Raw genomic sequence first — 19,750 nt, forward strand, 5'->3', positions numbered from 1 at the left:
TACTCTAATCCCTTCTTTCAATTCACCCCACCAGGTCTCAGCCTTAGCTTCTTCATCCATAGCTTTTCCTCCTCTCATGTCTCCTAATAGCACAAAGGCTCTTTCCTTCCCCCAAACACCCTCCCTTCATGAAGATGACACAGATTGTCACTCTATGAATGGTGTCACATTTGTTGTCAAGTTCTTTAGAAAGAGGTTTGTGAAGTTCTCCCAAAGAAGAGTTTTGGAGATGTAATGCACAGTGCACGGCTGGGCTTCCGGCGACAGAATTCACTTACATCCTAGGAGCAGATAGAAATGTCCCCATGCTTGCAATGGCAAAAAGCTCCTCTTTCATGGAGACAGCAGGGTTACCATACACGTTTTTCATACGTGGGGAGGAAGAACGTCCTCACTGTTCTGGCACTTGCTCCACAATCTGCTCTCAGTCATCTTCAGCAGATGCAAGTTCATCTCACCCCTCCACAGCCATCCAACTGTGAAGCGTCTAGTGTAAGCCAACCGTGTGGCTTTATCTAAGGTTCACCAGAGAAAGGCAGACTCTTACAGCATTATCCTTTGGAGAAAGAGCTGAAGTAACTGGGAGTGAAGGGCGACTCTTGGAAAGGGCAACACCATTAACTGAAACCTGACGACTACCTTTAAGATGGTTTGGGCTGTGCAAGCATCATCCCTAGGCATGAATTTGAGGAGCAGGCAAGCTTCTCCGAAGGGAGCAGGATGTGAACACTTAACCCCTGCCTATCCTTGAGGAAGCCTCCTTTTCAACAGCTGCCCGTTCCCCTCTCCTGACATGCAAGGTGGAATTGTTAGTGTTGATGTGACTCAGAAGGATGTTGTGAGGCTCATTCATATCCTTCAGACTGCTCGTGGCTGCGGAAGCGCAAATAAGCCTTTACCGGTCTCGTCTTATTGTTTAAGTAGCTGCTTGGTGTAAACAGCATCTGGGCAAGGCCTGCGGCGGTGTGCGGAGGTTGGCCTCGCTCCCCTCGCGCTGGAGGAGACTCTCCTTGAGCTAGAGCCCAAACCAGGCTGTGTCTGCTGCCATCATCACTTCCTGTTTGTTACCTCACGACTCCATTCCCTGTTTCCTGCCTGATTACAATCATGCCAACTGTTTTTCCCAAGCCTGAACCAGCTTCCCCACACCCCCTTTCTCGGCTCACACAAAAATGCCGCCATCAACACTGCCTGGTGGGGAAGGGTGCTACTGGCTGCCGTGTGAAGCACAGCCCTGTCCCCCAGCCAGTACATTCCCTCTCCTTGCCCGCTTGGGCATCCAGTCCCAGGCTCAAGAAGCAAGTCTCACACATCCCACGAAAGAAGGAGAGAGAAATGAGGTGCCCGTAACTCCCAGGGTTTTACTGCAAGCGAGTGCAAGGTAGCAAGGTGCCCCACAAGGCACCCAAATTAGCTGGACATGGAAGGTGGTGATATGAGGGACTCACAGGACTCATCTCTTCAGAGTCTCTCTCCGTCATTGCACTTTCTGTTTACTCAGCAGCCTGGTGAAGCAAGGAGATTGAACTGGCTAAAGCAAATGCTGCAGGAAAGCAAAGTAAGGCATCAGAGCATGGGGGATTAATGTGGTCCCCAGCAGCTAGCACCAGTGGCTCATAACCACCATGGTAGAAAACACTTCCACTTTCATAGCTGAATTGGCTTTTGGCATCCAGCCACTGCTGGTTATGCCTTTCTCTCCTGTGTTTAGGGCCTTTTAGCATGTGGCATTTTCTCTTTATCTGCAATCAAGTGTTGCCAGTCCTGCTTTGGTACCCGAGGCCCCTGACCCCTTTCAGTCTGTCCTTGAATGTCAGTCTCTAATGCTGAGGTGAGTTCTCAGGTGCAAAGACCATCTTCCTACTACTCTCTACACTCTTGCTTAAGCACCCAAAGATCCCAGGGATCCCAGAAGGGGGACATTTTCCCAAAGCTCTGGGTAATTGCTGTCTTGTCACAAACTGCCTGATGGTGTATCCAAAGTCCTAGCAGCATCCTGGAAATCTCTCAGAGATGGGGGGCAGCCTATGGGCTTGCAGAAAGCAAACATTCTGCAGCTCTGATTTTTAAGGGACTGGGGGGCAGGAGTATGACACACTAAAGCACACAGGAATCTCCTAGAAGCTGTTACATAGCTCTGGTCTGTGCTGTTACCTGCTCTCCTGCAGTCACAGCAGCAACAACCTGTCACAGCCAGATTAAGAGAATCCTCTTTAGTGTTCAGTATCCAGGGCCTGACCTACCTAATAGGTATTGCCAGTTATTTACTGTGCTGGTTCATCACCTTTCCAATATGAAGAAAAACAGTCTTTGCAGGCACACACCAGAGGCACGTGCCCATTTAAGTCTAGCAGAATGCCAGCAAAACCATGAGCTGGCACTTTTATTTCCTTGCATCTCACCTACAGTAGGCAAAAAAAAAGAGAAAAGCACCCCAGTTGCTTTGCCTTTTGCCTGCCCTGTCTATTTAAATCAAACTGCTTGAGGAAGGAACTATCCTTTGCTGCAGCTTTTGTAAGATTCAGGTGCTTCTGAAACACAGCACAGGAAAGACCTTGGACATCCTGGACTGCAGAATCAAGACATCAAAGTGGCAATAACTGATCTACAACAAAAACATGAAAGCTGATTTTAGTAGCTGACTCTAAATGAACATGACATATGCATGCTTTGATCTAGCTGTTTGCTTACTAAAACGGATGGAAGTAAGGCTGTACTCTCTGAATGGTCCCATTGCAGTGCAAAGCTTTATGGCTGTCGCATTTGAGTGCTGTCAGAAACGTGAGCAGGCAATGGTAGCAGGCCATTTTCTCTATGTTAACTTCACTAGGGACTGTCCCACCATGAGCTACTCCGAGGCACTCTACTGAGAACAGGCTGGAGAAGAACAGATCACAACACATAAATCTGAACTGGCAACGTGTGGGAGTGGTGAGAGCTCTGGTGCTGAAGTTCTTCACCACGTACCAGCTACTGCACTAACAAATTGTCTTTGGAAAGCCGGGTACGTTCATCTGTGCTGGAGGGCAGGGAGAGCAGCAGGAAAAGGAAGTATTTGCACCAGTTCCAAAAGCTTTACACGCACAGATGCACAGACTGTCCCTCAGGAGCCAGAAGTGCAGCCGCCCTGCCCAGCACTGTTTAGCCAGCAGAGGTCTGTAGAGTAGTCGCAGCCGGAGACTGCAGCTCTGGCGCTTAGGATAGGTGGCAGACTACGTCTGCCTGACCCAAGAGGCACCGCAACTGAGGAGAGCTGGAGGGTCTGTCCTAACTGAAGACACAGCAGTGCTCTGCCACTGTGCACTCTGGCTGATTGGGAACCAAGTAGTGGGGCTAACAGAGCAAATGCCCTGTGCTGCATGCATGGCCATGTGCTGCTAATGTGAGCAAAATGTGTGGCTGCAGGGACAGCTTAATAATATGGAGAGCACAGGTGCAGCATTGCACCTTCACAGACTGAAGACACCTACCCAGAGTGCTTTTTGTCACAGAATTAGAAGGTTTTGCACAGCTCCGGGCCCACAATGGCAAGGTGACAAGTGACCTTGTGAATAAGAGGTCTGTATCTCCATGGGACACACACTGAGGCATTGCAAAATGTGGTCTGCAAGGACAGGGGCCAGATTGGAGTCATGGGAAGCAGTGCTGAGGCTGTCCTGGTTTGAGCTAGAAAAGAACCAAGTTTTCCAGCCCACCAGTCTCTCTCCCTTATTCCCTTTCTCTTCCCCTTTGGGAAGGAAGAAGGGTTAACAGAGGGCACCTGTCACTCATTTAGCAGCTGGCCCGTCCCTAACCCCCCACAGAAATCGTTATTACAGTACAGACAAGATACCTGAATAGGCCTCTGCAGACAATGGGAGGCAATCTGGCCATTTTCAAATGCCCTAAATCTGCTCAGATCTGTAAAAGGACTGAGAATAGAATAGAATAGACCAGACCAGACCAGGTTGGAAGAGACCTTCAAGATCATTGTGTCCAACCTATTATCCAACACCACCTAATCAACTAACCCATGGCACCAAGCACCCTATCAAGTCTCCTCCTGAACACCCCCAGCGACGGCGACCCCACCACCTCCTCGGGCAGCCCATTCCAATGGGCAATCACTCTCTCTGTGTAAAACTTCCTCCTAACCTCCAGCCTAAACCTCCTCTGGCACGGCTTGAGACTCTGTCCTCTTGTTCTGGTACTGGTTGCCTGGGAGAAGAGACCAACCCCTGCCTGACTACACCCCCCCTTCAGGTCATTGTAGACAGCAAGAAGGTCTCCCCTGAGTCTCCTCCAGGCTAAGCAACCCCAGCTCCCTCAGTCTCTCCTCATAGGGTTTGAGGAATTTATACCCCAGACTTTTCTGACTTACTGCTGCATAGCACAGGATGCAGCACACCAAGTAACTCAGCATCAGCGTGCAGGGCTGGGAAGGGCACCTCTCTGTCACTGCTCATATTTCTGCTGCAGACTGCAGCCCCACACAAGGAGCACTACACTGCAGAGCAGCAGGCACTGGGAGAAAGCAAACAGCATCATTTGTCCTCGGTATCAGATTCCCAAGACTCTCCTCTGGTGTGCTCCCTCAGCCACCAGCAGGATGCCTGACCTGCAGCTGCAGCATCAGAAGGAGTTCTTTAGTGACAATAAACAAGCTAACAGAGAAAGAGGTTTTGGGGGCAGCAGGTGGAGAAAGTTTTGTCTCTCTCCAACCTGCCATCACCGAACTGACTGAAAATAGCAGAACTGGAAGGCTGCAGAGCAGCTACCCTCTGGTCTGCACCTTTTGGCTTTCTCAGTTGTGCTTTTGCTTCAGGGGACATCTGTACACATGGCTCAGTAGCAGCAGTGGGGTCCCTGGTACCAGTGGGAGCCCTCAGAGAGCCAAGGACCAATACCAGCCCCCTGAATGGTGGCTCACACTGCACAGCATTGGGTCTCTTGTCAGAAGCTCATTATCAAGATGTAGTCCCTGCCCCAGGGAGGGCAGGGAAGGGCTGAGTTGTGCAGGACTTCTGAAGGTTTGCAGGAGAGGTAGCACAGGTGTTGGTGGGCTGCAGGCTTGAAAGCCTGACCCCCAAGGCAGTCTGGAAGCAGGCAGGGAGAGCAGGCCAAGTGCTTCTCTAGGTTTGGTTAAAGATGTCACCATGGCCCCAACAGGGACCAGCACATTCAGTCTCTGCTGCAGCACTGGTGTTTTTGGGTATGGCTAGTTGCCTTTTGATTTCTCTCTCAGGCTCACACACACTGGAAATTATCCTAGCAGAGGGGTAGTTAGTGGAAGAGGTATTTGCAAGCCTCCAGCAAAAGGCATCAGCATGTCATGGCAAGCAGCTGCACTGTGCACACTTACTCTGAAAAAGATTTGTCACTGTCCACCTCTGGTTTTCCTCCACTCCAGTTCTTGTTTCATTTCACCATACCCTGCTTCCTCCTTCCTGAGTATAACCAGCTGCAGCTCTGGCTTTTCTGAGTCATTTTCCAAAGCGGCAGAGGCATTCAAGGCACAACCACACAGGATACAGAGGACCCCACCCTAGATCTGCAGAGATCAGCCATTCTCCAGGGTGGAAGCCATCCTTTATAGTTTTCTGCCCTAATTGTTCACATCCACAGACACCACCTGTATTTTAATGCTGTTAGTCCAGCCTCCCCGCTGCGTCCTGTGGCGCTTAGTGCCACAGGGTTGCAGTTGCTGGGTGAAAGGGAATGCCTCTTCGGGCAGGCACCTGGCTGCCTGGAGGGGGCTGAAGAGCCCTGGCTATCATTTTCTAGGGCTGGATGACGAGGTCCAAAATACCTGTGCATTACCCTGTAGACTCTTTGATGCACACACCTTGTGTCCTCCTCTTGTTCTCTGGGTTTGTTGTTTTCTTGTACATAAAAAGCATTGCTGAGCAAGCTGCAGCATGCAATTTCCTATAACCTGGATGGAGTGTCTTCTGGAGTGTGAAGAAGGCTTGTGTCAGGAGGACAAAGAACAGCTGATGAAGAGACATGGATGTCATTCTTTATTTCTCAGCCAGCTTTCCTACTAATTTAATTGGCACTGACTCCATCAGATTCACACGGGTGTCAATTCTATGATATTATAACAAACAAACTAATAAAATCAATATCAGGATCACAGGAATTCAGGGTGGGACATCTGCACCCTCCCCCCTCTCCCAGCTCCTAATGTTCAGGCTCTGCATAGAATAGAATAGAATAGAATAGAATAGAATAGAATAGAATAGAATAGAATAGAATAGAATAGAATAGACCAGACCAGATGAGGTTGGAAGAGACCTTCAAGATCATCGCGTCCAACTCATCAACCAATCCAAGACCACCTAATCAACTAAACCATGGCACCAAGCAACCCATCAAGTCTCCTCCTGAACACCTCCAGTGATGGTGACTCCACCACCTCCCCAGGCAGCCCATTCCAATGGGCAATCACTCTCTCTGTATAGGACTTCTTCCTAACATCCAGCCTAAACCTCTCCTGGTGCAGCTTGAGACTGTGTCCTCTTGTTCTGGTGTTGGCTGCCTGGGAGAAGAGACCAACCTCTGCCTGTCTACAACCTCCCTTCAGGTAGTTGTAGACAGCAAGAAGGTCTCCCCTGAGCCTTCTCTTCTCCAGGCTCAGCAACCCCAGCTCCCTCAGCCTCTCCTCATAGGGCTGTGCTCCAAACCCCTCCCCAGCTTTGTTGCCCTTCTCTGGACACCTTTCAGCAACTCAACCTCCTTCCTAAACTGAGGGGCCCAGAACTGGACACAGTACTAGAGGTGTTGCCTAACCAGTGCTGAGTACAGGGGCACAATGACCTCCCTGCTCCTGCTGGCCACACTGTTCCTGATGCAGGCCAGGATGCCATTGGCCCTCTTGGCTGCCTGGGCACACTGCAGGCTCATGTTCAGCCTACCATCGACCAGTATCCCCAGGTCCCTCTCTGCCTGGCCACTCTCCAGCCACTCTGACCCCAGCCTGTTCACCCTCTTTCTCTGTCCCTCACATCCACTGTGAGGTTAGAGCAGGGGTTTGTACAGTGCTATGAGACCCTCTGTCAGTGGAGGCTGTGTTCCCTCTCTTCAGTTCTGCCCTGCTGTCACTATCACCTTGTAGGATGTGCTCAAGTGAATGTCACAGCTCCTGTACCGACACAAGCTGAAGGCAATACTGCAGAGCTTCCTTCTGGCTGCAAAACCAGATTGCAAGGGCTGATTGCTTGTCCAAAAAAAGGTGTTACCACACTGGACCTACAACACTGTAGGTCCTGTGAGCACTCCTGTTCTTCTGCTCTGGACTGAGAAACATTTATACTGAGGAGACAGAAGCAGTAAGAGAAAATACGAGGTGTTGGTCTTTACCAGGTGCTCCACTGGCTTAAAAAAGTTTCCATGTGGGTTCAGTTTTTGCCCTCCCTTCCCTTGTTTCAACAAAAGGACTCAAGAATTGATCAGTGGGATACCCTCAGCAGGATTGAGTGCATCCTCATCGACCTGGACAATGATATCAGGCTGTGTGGTGCAGTGACATTGGAAGGAAGGGATCCCATCCAGAGGGACACTAACAGGCTTGAGAGGTGGGCCTGTGCAAAACTCATGAAGTTCACCAGGGCCAAGTGGAAGGTCCTGCACCTGGATGAGGACAATTCCAAGCACAAATAGTGGCTGGGCAATAAGTGGATCAAGAGCAGCCCTGCAGAGAAGGACTTGGGGGTGCAGGTCAGGGGACTTGATTTCCCCTCCCAACTCCACTCTTATGAGACCCCACCTGGAGTAATGTGTTCAGCTCTGGGGCCCACAATGTGAGAAGGACTTGAGTGGGTCTAGAGGGCCAAAAAAAGTGATCAGAGGGCTCTCCTATGAAGAAAGGCTGAGACAGTTGAGGTTGTTCAGCCTGGAGAAGAGAAGGCTCCAGGGAGACCTCACAGCAGCCTTTCAATACTTAAAGCAGGCCTACAGGAAAGATGAGGAGGGACTCTTTATAAGGGAGCAGAGGGATAGGATGAGGGGTAATGGTTTCAAACTGAAGGAGTGTGGATTTAGATTAGATACAAGGAAGAAATTCTTTACTGTGAGGGTGATAGAATAGAATAGAATAGAATAGAATAGAATAGAATAGAATAGAATAGAATAGACCAGGTTGGAAGAGACCTTCAAGATCATCGTGTCCAACCTATCATGAGACATGGACACAGGTTGCTCAGACAAGATTTGGATGCTCCCTCCCTGGAAGTGTTCAAAACCAGGTGGGATGGGGCTCTGAGCAACTTAATCCAGTGGAAGGCATCCTTGCCCATGGCAGAGGAGGTGAAAGATGATCTTTAAAGTCCCTTCCAATCCAAACCATTCTAAGATTCTATGACAAGACCCTCACAGAGATATTTTCACCTGTAACACAGACATCTGCCCAAAAAGAAGAGACACAAACTGTGCCATTTGGTGCATAGCCATTTGTGCTTGCCTGGTGACCTCCTTCAGGGAATGGTTAAGCAATGCTTTCACTGACATTTCCCTCTGGGGCCATGGGGCCAGCTCAAGGGATGAGAGAATGCACACCTTAGTGCTGCTAAACAATCACATGAGTCTTTTGAATGAGCCTGTAAGGAATTCATCCTTCAGCTCATAATTAAGTGTATTATATCTTTATTACCCATGTACCATGGGGTTTCCAGCAGACCATTGTCACAGGACTCACACTCTCCAAACCCTTATGAATGCCATATAGAGACAGCAAGGTCTCCTGCAAGGCTCCTACTGGAATTCTCCAAGCACAGGCCACTGCTTGGTACATAGTCAACTCCCTACTTCCAATCTTCACTTAAAAATCATCTGCCATAGAGGATGTTCAGAGTAAAGGGGAGCACCACCTTTCCCAGCTATGATTTACCATAGACACAGTGCCTACATCTTGGAGTGCACACCAAGGCTGAAGGAAAAAAAGTAGATGAGAGATGCAGCAGAATGGTTTGGGGGTTTTGTCTGGTTTTCTTTTTAAAGAAATTCTCTTTACTCCCATGGTTCCTCTTCATATTGTGTCAGCAGCTGATGGTGAAGTTTGAGAACAACCATGAAGGATGAACCTTTATGCTCTCTGGACCATGGAGGGGTTCACTCTGGATCTGTTCAAACCTTCCCACTCACACTCGTGCAGAGACATTCCTACCAGCTCAGGATGACATTCCTGCCAGACTCTGAATGTCATCATATGGAGATCTGCTCCCACACAGAAGGGAGCAGAAAAGATGATGTGCTAATGAGCTACCTTCTTAGCCCTGCTGTCAGTTCAGTGACTTGCCCTCCTCCTCTTCCCTTCCCCTGAACTGCAAATGTAATTGCTTTCCAGCAGCACTTCGAAGAGCCCAGTCCATCTGCAACCCTGGAATCCCTCCAGAGGGCAAAGTCTTGGCTTTGTGCTTCAAATTATCTTGTCTTTTCTCTAGGGAAGAAGGAAGGAAATACCAACCAATGCGCTGATGCAGCCAGATTGAGCAGCTGAAATGAGGCCAGCATCCCTTTTGCCACCCAGGCTGTCCTCCTGCCAGGGTTCAGCAGGCCAGAGCAAGCCTGTTGCCACCATGACACCAGTACTGTTATTCTGCTTGCCAGTGCAACCTGTGCCTCGGAGCCTTCTTCCCTCATGCCTTCCTTGGTATGTTACCTAGCACCCAGCAAGCAATAAAACAGAAGGGACAGCCCAATGCTTAACTCATCTCCCATGTTCCATAAGAAGCTTTACCATTTCTGCATGCACAGGGCTTGGGTGCAGGCAAACAGGGCACTCTGGCATCACTCATGCCATTTCCCACTTAAACTTGGGTAAGCCACTTTCCCCTCCCACTCTTCCTAGGTGTAAAGTGGGGCTAATACTTACTCATCTGCCTCTGAGAGGCACAGTGAGACTCAATTAATTAGAGCAAGAAGAGCTCTGCACGTTACTAGAGGATACTGATGCAACATCTGAGCCTGCTCAGGCAAGAAGTATGCTCAGGCTAGAGGCAATGAATACAGCAAGGTAAGGGCTACGGTTCCATGGCACCTGTGGTCTCCTGAAGGCATTAAAACCATTTCAAGTATCACAGTTATCACCATCTTCCTTTCACATAGTCTCTCCATATGCAGAGCAGAGCTTGCTGAGAAATTAACAAGAAGAATGAGAGATCAGCAGAAGGGAACAAAAATGGCATGTGAGAACCCTGCATGGGAAGAGGAGCAATTTGCCTGCTCAGTTTTCTTAGGGGACCCACAGGTACTACATTTGACCAACAACAGTATCTAAGCAGATGCTTTAGTTTCTCTCATACAAAGGCAACATGCCAGTAAGAATATTGAGTTTTGTCCATTTTTTTGTTGACAAATGATGCTTTCAAACTGTTGCTGCCCAGCTCCCTTGTTTATGAAGTCTGTGCCAGCCTTTTTTAGCTTTTGCAATTTAAAGGGTCATATTGAGAGCTCAGGGCTGCTTCCTGCCCTGCCATTGTTTCTCAGTTTCCCATTTGTAGCTGTTTTTTGACTAGCCTGCTCCCAGAGTACAAAATCATTTGTCTTCCAATCCAGTGCACAAGGTTCTCAGCAAACAGCATAGGAAAAACTGGGAGATTCAGTTTGTAACCATTCTGATCTGATGTCTTCTGGGAAAAGGCACATGTAGACACCAGCTGGCTTCCCCACATGGATTTCTCTACTTTAGGGCTCCTTAGATGCCCTTTACTGGTAATGCTCAGCCACCTGATGCAACCTTTGCTACATAGATCACCAATACTGTAACATGCTCACAATGATCCTTCCACTCAGGTGCTGAGTCCTCTCACCTCATGGTGCATTCCAGTATGAGCAATATGCAAAACATGAAACTATTGCACAATCCTACCATGACACCTTCCTTCCATCACCCACTGCACAGCACCTTGCAATTCCTTTTCAATTGCTCTCAAAGTCTTCCTGTACCACATATATACCTAAAGAACAGCCAAAAATAGCTCAAAACCAGGAGGCACATTCTGTTATGAGAAAGTGGCTGAAGCTGGACACAGGGGTTACATCTCGGGCTGAAGTTTTCACAGAGAATAGAATAGAAAAGAAAAGAATAGAATAGAATAGAATAGAATAGAATAGAATAGAATAGAATAGAATAGAATAGAATAGAATAGAATAGAATAGACCAGACCAGACCAGACCAGGTTGGAAGAGACCTTCAAGATCATCACGTCCAACCTATCAACCAATCCAACACCACCTAAACAACTAACCCATGGCACCAAGCACCCCATCAAGTCTCCTCCTGAACACCTCCAGTGATGGTGACTCCACCACCTCCCCAGGCAGCCCATTCCAATGGGCAATCACTCTCTCTGTGTAGAACTTCTTCCTAACATCCAGCCTAAACCTCCCCTGGTGCAGCCTGAGACTGTGTCCTCTTGTTCTGGTGCTGGTTGCCTGGGAGAAGAGACCAACCTCCACCTGTCTACAACCTCCCTTCAGGTAGTTGTAGAGAGCAAGAAGGTCACCCCTGAGTCTCCTCTTCTCCAGGCTAAGCAACCCCAGCTCCCTCAGCCTCTTCTCATAGGGCCTGTGCTCCAAACCCCTCCCCAGCTTTGTTGCCCTTCTCTGGACACCTTCCAGCAAGTCAACATCTTTCCTAAACTGAGGGGCCCAGAACTGGACACAGTACTTGAGGTGTGGCCTAACCAGTGCAGTGTACAGGGACAGAATGACCTCCCTGCTCCTGCTGGCCACACTGTTCCTGATGCAGGCCAGGATGCCATTGGCCCTCTTGGCTGCCTGGGCACACTGCAGGCTCATGTTCAGCCTACCATCAACCAGTACCCCCAGGTCCCTTTCTGCCTGGCTGCTCTCCAGCCACTCTGACCCCAGCCTGTAGCACTGCATGGGGTTGCTGTGGCCGATGTGCAGCACCTGGCACTTGGATGTGTTCAATCTCATGCCATTTAACAGGATGCTATGGAGTCTAGTTTTGGCTCTTCTGTGGTGCAGAACCCATTACTGTTACAGAACTAGACGACCTCACAGCTGCTAATGTGTGGAATTAGGCACATGGCAGAACTATATTTATGTTCAACACACACCAAGTCACCTTGGCCTGAAGGGAGGAAGAAGAGACTCAGTTCTTGGTTTAGATTTGCTCTCTCATATTTATACTCCTTGACTACAAGAAATTCAGTATGTAGGCTTTGCATTAGATGGATGGAACCCTCTTCAGCTGCATCCATCACTGCTTTGGGCCACTTTATCACCTCACAACAAAACTCAATCCTTGCTGTCGTTGCACTTAACCTCCCTGCCCATCCACAATTACCCAGTCATAGCCAAGCCCTGGACATACAACAGCTGTCTGCTCCCCACCCTGCTGTCTGCTCACCCATGGAAATCCAAAGGCTAAGAGATCCCAGGGCTCTATCATACTGCTTTGCACTACAACCAGTTTAATAAGGGAGCTAAGGGAAGGAGGAATGCTTGGAGGTGGGTGTGCACTCGAAACTACTGTGCCATCAGATGTTAGCTTAACCTCTTGAATAACACTTTGCTTACCCTGCTTATCTAGGATAAAATGTAAACACACAACCCTGCCAGCAGATCTGGAGGGGCAATGAGAAAAAGCTGGGACAAGCCAAATGCAGTGAACTTTCCCACCAGCTGGATCTCCAACAGCTGCCCATAGCCTTCACTCAAGGGGATTTCATGTTAGTGGTTTCCATATTAGAACAGAAGGGTGTGAAATAGGTGGCCAGTGTTTCAACTAGAGATGCAGTGCTAAGCAATCCCTGCACAACGGTTTGATCATCTCAGCCACCTCCAGGACTGAAGAGAAAAAGCACTGGCAGGTTTGGAGGGATTCTTCATACCTCTAACTCTGAAGATATCTGTTGTGCATAGACTCAGGCTCACATTAAAGGAATTGCTAACTGCTCAGTCTTAAGCATGTGATTAAGTTCAGCATCAAGTGACTTAAACACATTATTAACAGTCTTCACTCAGAAACCTTGGATATTTTTTATTGAGTCTTGCTTTGGCAAGATCCTTACTTTCTGGTGTAAGCTTTAACACATAACAGGGCCTGACCATAACGTTGTACACACAGAGGGTCAGCCCATCAGTGGGCATCACTGTGGCTGTTTGAAGCAGTGGAATTTGGAGTAAAGCTAAAGATTTCTGCATTAGCCTGCAGTGACTGACTTCAAGAACAAGCCTCCACTAATCAAGATCCTAGAGAGCAGAACACCACTGTCCTCTCACCCTCCATCTGCCTCTGCATCAAGCCTCTCTTCCCCAGACAATGCCCAGGTGCTCCAGCTGATGCAAGCTAGAGATTGGTGTCTCAGCAGCGAAGTGCTGTGGGGCTGGAGGTTGTGAGATTAGAGGGTGATTTCAAAAAGAGAAAACAATTATCCTAAGGAATCACTAGTGTCTTAAAGGGTTATAAGACAGCAACCTTCTTATCTTGGCCAGCACAGATTTGCTGAAACACAACTTTAAGATTCAGCTGGACGTGGTGCTGCGCTATCTTGTCTAGGTCATGCTTTTGACAAGAAAGTTTGGACCAGATGGTCCTTGAGGCCTCTTTCAACCTGATAGAATAGAACCATAGAATACAACTTCTGCTAGAGAAGACTACAATATATTGGAATGCCCCCACTGTACTGCAACAGGACATGTATGTGCACCTCACAACATTCAGAGTGGGTTGTGTGTGTCACAGTACCACTGAAGGGAATTTCATGTTCATCAGAAGCTGGAACTCAGGCAGCTGTAGGACTGCTTTGGTACAGTTGTCTGAAGGCTCTGGGATACAAGTTTATTTATTGCAGGAAAGATGGACTCGAGGAACTGGTTTCTATCCAATGCACAGAGGTAACAGGACAGGGAGTCTTTCCTCAACAGCGCAGTCTGTACCCAGGTGAAGCTGCAGATCTCAGGGTTTCGAACATGTGTTAGCTCAGAGTCATGAAATCTCACGCCAAGGATACCACCAAGGGAACATTTCAAGGGTTTTCCTTGAAACAAGAGAAGGAGGAACATAACCTACCCCAAAAAAGCTGACGCTGTCAGCTGTTGTGCTGGCACCACTCTCGAGTTCCCACCTCACAACAATCTGGCTGTGCTGTCCTCGGCCTGCTGTGACCTGGGGCTACATGTAGCACCAGAGTTAGTAAGCAGGCGGTGGCAATGCCTCTGCCTGCGTACAGCATTCCAGCCCTGTCATTACATCACAGGCTAATCACTCAGGTTATGACTTTGATTTTCCACTGACACACTGGCCACCGGCCCTCAGCCTCTGTGCAATCGCAGCGCCCGCAGCTCCAGGCAGCCTCAGGAGAAGATTCCCCACAGTCAGCACTGTACAGCTCACCGCCAGATCTCACGTTGCATGTTCAACAAGGAGGGTGCCCTGGCAAAATCTGGATCCAGATTCATCCAAGCTACATCACACCTCACCCTGTGTTGTTATGACTGGCTGGGTGGCTCTAGGGGATGAGTGCTACCGATGAGGTGGAATTCAGATTGGATTAATTTGAGTAGATGACTTGTAAAACAAGCACACATATGTACAGCAGGAAAGTCTCCCTCTCTGGAGACTTTCAAGACCAGTCTGGATGTGTTCCTGTGTGACCTGCATTAGATTATATGGTCCTGCTCTGGATGATCTCCTGAAGTCCCTTCCAACCCCTAACATCCTGTGATCCTGCAATATTCCTATTGCAGCTTAGTTTGCATTGCAGAGGTCTATATTCAAGGGAGCTGATTTCTGTGTCTTGATACAGGAAATTTATGGCAGATATTATAATGAACTGTCAATTTACAGTTCTGAATACAAAGAATCAAAAGTAAAAGATGTGTAAGAGGCAACATTACAGTAATTTCAATGAGCAGAGGGATACCTTCTAAACTGCAGTTTTACCAGCTTCAGTTCTCCCTTTTCTCCACCTCCCCATGAAAACGTCCTGTTGCTTTTCAAGAGTCTGATCAGCCCAGGTGTCTGTGTCCCTGCACCCACACTACTCTTTTCTCCAGCCAAGGCAGGTAAATTGCACTCACATTCTGGTCTGGTGACATTGTCACAGACATAACTGGGCAGAGTAATTGGCACTGGGAAGATACCTCAGCACCTTGAACTACCAAAGAGCTGCTAAGAGTTGATGTCAGAGGGGGAAGAGCAGCAAGGAAAACTCTGGCTTTGGTATAAATAGATGAAGATGCTGAACTCAGTGTGTCTAAGGTTAGCTTCTGCTCTTAGGTCAGTTCCAAAAAGCTCATCATGTATCAGGATCTGACGTAAGACAAGGTTAGAAACATGAGAAGAATGAACATCTGCAATGGAGAGACATCATGGCAGAGCTGAAAAAGCTGAGTGCCAGGTCAGGATCAATAGCAGAACCAGGGCAGTGGAGGAAAACAAAGCTCGTAGAGAACACTGATAGGTCAGAGCAACATCAGGACACAGTCAGTCAGTGCAGGAAAAAGCTCACACTATGTCACTGAAGCTGTTTGCATGGATGAGTTACCCAAGCAGACATGAGAACAGACTAACAGTAAATATCTTGCTCTGTCAACACTGGATGCTAGTTTTGAACACAGGAATTAAAACACTGACAAAGTTCAACAGCCCTTGGTGGAGCTGAACTCTGTTTGCTGGTGCCCACAGGTCACTGGTAGCTGAGGAACTCCAAAGCAGAGCTCAAATGCCTTTACTAGTGGTGTTAACCAGCCAATAATCTGGTCACTGCCACCTTAGATAATTTTGCTGCCAATCTCACAGATACTGTGTGGCCCAGTGCCTGTCCCTTGAGTCACCCTGCTCCCTATGCAGAAGGGGATGCATTGTCATATTAGTCACTTTCCTGTTCCCTCCCATTTCAGAGCAGAGACTACAGAACTGCACTGTCAACACTTCCTACACACAGTTTACGTGGTGAGGAAGTACAGCAGGGACATCTTCCCTGCACTGAGAAAAGCTGTTGAGTTACCTTTCGCTACCATGCATTTGACCAAAAGGCTGACCGTGGCCTTCTCACCTTTGCACTGGGAGCAGGGAAGCTGCAACTGCTTAACACACAGGGCTGCAGCAGATCTGCTTGCTTAAGCATTCAGACACAGCATGGCAATGAGCTACCATTTCATACAACAGTTATGAACAGGGTTAGCCACTTAGTGGACGAGGAAAAGGCTTTGGATGTTTTCTACCTGGACTTCAGTAAAGCCTTGTGGGACACCATGTCCCACCGCCTCCTCCTGGAGAAACAGGCTACTCATGGCTTCAATGGGGGCACACTTTGCTGGGCTAAGAACTGGCTAGATGGCTGGGCCCAAGGAATGGCAGTGAATGGAGTTAAATCCAGCTGGTGGCCAGTCACAACTGGAGTTACCCAAGGCTCAGTGCTGGGGCCAGTTCTCTTTAATATCTTTATCAATGATCTGGATGAGGGGATCAACTGCACGCTCACTGAGTTTGTAGACAATACTAAGTTGGGTGGGATTGTTGATCTGTGTGAGGGTAGGAAGGCTCTACAGAGGGATCTGGACAGGCTGGATCAATTGCCCAAGGCCAATTGTATGTGGTTCAACAAGGCCAAGTGCCAGGTTCTGCACTTCAGTCATGACAACCCCACACAACCCTACAGGCTTGGGGGAGAGTGGCTGGAAAGCTACCTGGTGGAAAAGAACCTGGGGTTGCTGGTCGACAGCCAACAGAACATGAGCCAGCAGTGTGCCCAGGTGGCCAAGAGGGTCAATGGCATCCTGGCCCATATCAGAAATAGTGTGGCCAGCAGGACTACAGAGGTAATTGTGCCACTGTGCACTGGTAGGACTGCAGCTTAAGTACTGTGTTCAATCTTGGGGTTCTCGCTATAGGAAAGACATTGAGGTGTTGGAGTTGGTTCAGAGAAGGGCAACAAAGCAGGTGAGGGGTCCAGAGAGTAAGTCCCATGAGGAGTGGCTGAGGGAGCTGGGATTGTTTAGTCTGGAGGAGGCTGAGGGTTATCACTTTCTACAGCTACCTGAAAGGAGGCCGTGGTGAGGTGGGTGTTGGTTTGTTCTGCCAAGTAACAGGGTGAGAGGAAACAAGTCCAAGTTGTGCCAGGAGAGGTTTAGGAGCAACACTAATTAAAACTTATTCACTGAAAGGGTTATGAAGTAGTGGAACAGGCTGCCCAGGGAAGTGGTTGAATCATCATCCCTGGAGGTATTTAAAATACATATAGGTATGGTGCTTAGGGACATGGCTCAGCAGTGGACTTGGTGGTATCAGAGTAATGGTTGGACTCGGTGATCTTAAAGGTCTTTTCCAGCCTAAATGATTCTGTGATAGCACTCATACTCAAAAGCAAAGGACACTGCCTCTGGGTAGTGACTTCTTGGTTTTGCCTAGAGAAAGGAGTTGAAGCCAGCCTCTCCAGGTACCAGCTTGTGTACCTAGATGACACAAAGCTAGGGCAAAACCACTGGCAACCACAGTAAGCCCAGCTGGTACCTCCACACCATTCAAGGCTCTTTGCATTGACAGTGCCATGAATCACAAGTAGTAGAGGTCTTCATACGTGCCTGGAGTCAGCTTCCCTGAAACACACCCCCTTGCACAGTGCAGCCACAGGGAATTCACCCCAGTTTATGCTAATGCTCTGACTCACCTTGTTGATCAGCTTCTCTCTATGGAGCCACTACAACAGCAGTCTTGGCGGAGCAGTCAAGTGCCTGAAGCCTGGCCACTCATCTTCTTCCTACTTGCCTTCTGCTACCACCAGAGCCTGTGACTTGATGCAATATGCCCTCACCAGCCTTCTGTTTCCATCTTCGTGCAGGACAGCACAACCATTGCCAGGCAAGGCCCATGTTATTCCATATGGAGCACAAAGGAAACTTGCCCTCTCCAAACAGAGCACAGCAAGAAACACGTATGGCTGGTTTACTTTTTAAAGCCAAACCCAGGCTTCAAAGAGGAGGCAACCAGAGCCATCACCAGTCTGGTAACAGACCACAGAAATCATGACTTCTCTTAAAAAGAGAATCCATTCTATTGCATCAGAGAAATTCTGTTCCCATGTGGGCTACAGCTGCACTTTCTGACCTTTCATTCCAGAGAGGTTGGAAGCATCATATCTCCTAAACTGAACAGGATGAGGTTTAACATTCAAATAATTTTATCTTCATCATCTGTAACAGCTTTCAAGTATTGGAGAGTCATGATATTCCCCAAGATTGAAGTGATAATGCTGAGCTTTCAAAGATCATGTAGCACGGAATGCAACAGGACCACCCAGGATAGGTCACAGCCAACACACACAACAGCTCTGCCTAGGCAAATGCTTTGATCTTGCATTTGGTTAAGTGTGGGAGGACAATATCCATTACTGCCCATACAGAATGTCCAACAACTACTGATTACTTTTGAGTAGTCTCAGCTGTCTAGCCATGTGAGTTCCTGCTGTCCCCACATGCAAGAAGGTGGCAAGCACTTGACTTCCCAGGGCAGCACGACTGGCACCCAGGTTACATGCAGAAGCATATCCAACTTTGGATAGATGCTCAGGAACTGCCCACTGGACTACAGCATGGAAAGGATGGTCTGGACTTACTGCTGGGTAGCACAAGCTACTTAAGCACTCGTGCCCTAGGCTGAAAGAAAGTGTTTCTGTGGAACCCGTGTGTGTTCACACAAGTCCTCTGCCTGTTATCCTGGCATTCAGCTTTGTCTTCTGGGGCAGAGAGGGAGCCTGATCTGACACACAGATGCTCTCTGAATTAAAGAGCTGGCAGAATGTGCTTATCATATTTGCCAGGGCACCACAAGGAAGACAGGCAATGCTTAGCAGGTGTGTGAGTCATTTCTTGGCTTATTGGGTTTTCCCTAACATTTTGTTCTAAATAAATGGCTTTGTGCTTTAAGGAAGATGGTGATGGACAGATCTCCATATCTGTTGGGCTAACCATTAAAAGATTCAGCAAGGGAAACTGCAGACCAAACTGGAGGGAGAAGAAAGCAGGGTTTTATTCTGAGACAGCTGAGAACTAAGGGCCTAAAACCTAAGTGGACAGGATTTACTTAAATCACATCAGGAGCGGAGTTACTCTTGAGGCAGAATCTGTCCTATTAATGCCATAAACCCAAACACATCGGCTCATGCCATGAACCCAAACACTTTTACAGCTGTTTTTCAAACCTCAAAGAGTTCTCCAGTTAGGTGCCAGAAGTACTAAAATCTACAGACAAACATTTTCAGCTGTTTGTTATAGGAATTCCACATTCCCTTCAGACTGGGACATCAGAGCACAGAAGCCTGCCCAGTGTGGGCCTGTCTAAAGGAAAGCCTTTCAGTATGTGTCACTAACACCAATCTACTTGTCATAAACCACAGCTTCAAGACCATTTAAAGCTTTTTGTCACAGCAACCAGACATTGTAGTAATTCCAGAAACAGGCAAATTTCACTTGCTTATACAAGATACAAGACATTCTGTCTTCCTCTGCATTAAGCATCACCTTAGCTAGCTTAATTGCTCTCAACCACACTCAAATATTCCAAAGACTAAAATGCAACCTCAGTAAGGCATGTGTACATATTAGAAACTGTAAAGGAGAAAGGATCCAATGAAGGAGCAGCTTCTTATCAAGACAGCTACTTACCTCTGTTTCTCCACACTGGTGACTGCATCCCACATGGTGAGCAACTAGTTTATTCTCTGATCATACTGTCAACACACATATCTCCCTTTCCCAGAGCAATCAAGAGTCTAAACAGAAGCTCTGTTTCTGCTCTCCT

Source organism: Dryobates pubescens, chromosome 5, assembly GCF_014839835.1.
Source record: "Dryobates pubescens isolate bDryPub1 chromosome 5, bDryPub1.pri, whole genome shotgun sequence".
In the NCBI taxonomy this organism is placed as follows: domain Eukaryota; kingdom Metazoa; phylum Chordata; class Aves; order Piciformes; family Picidae; genus Dryobates; species Dryobates pubescens.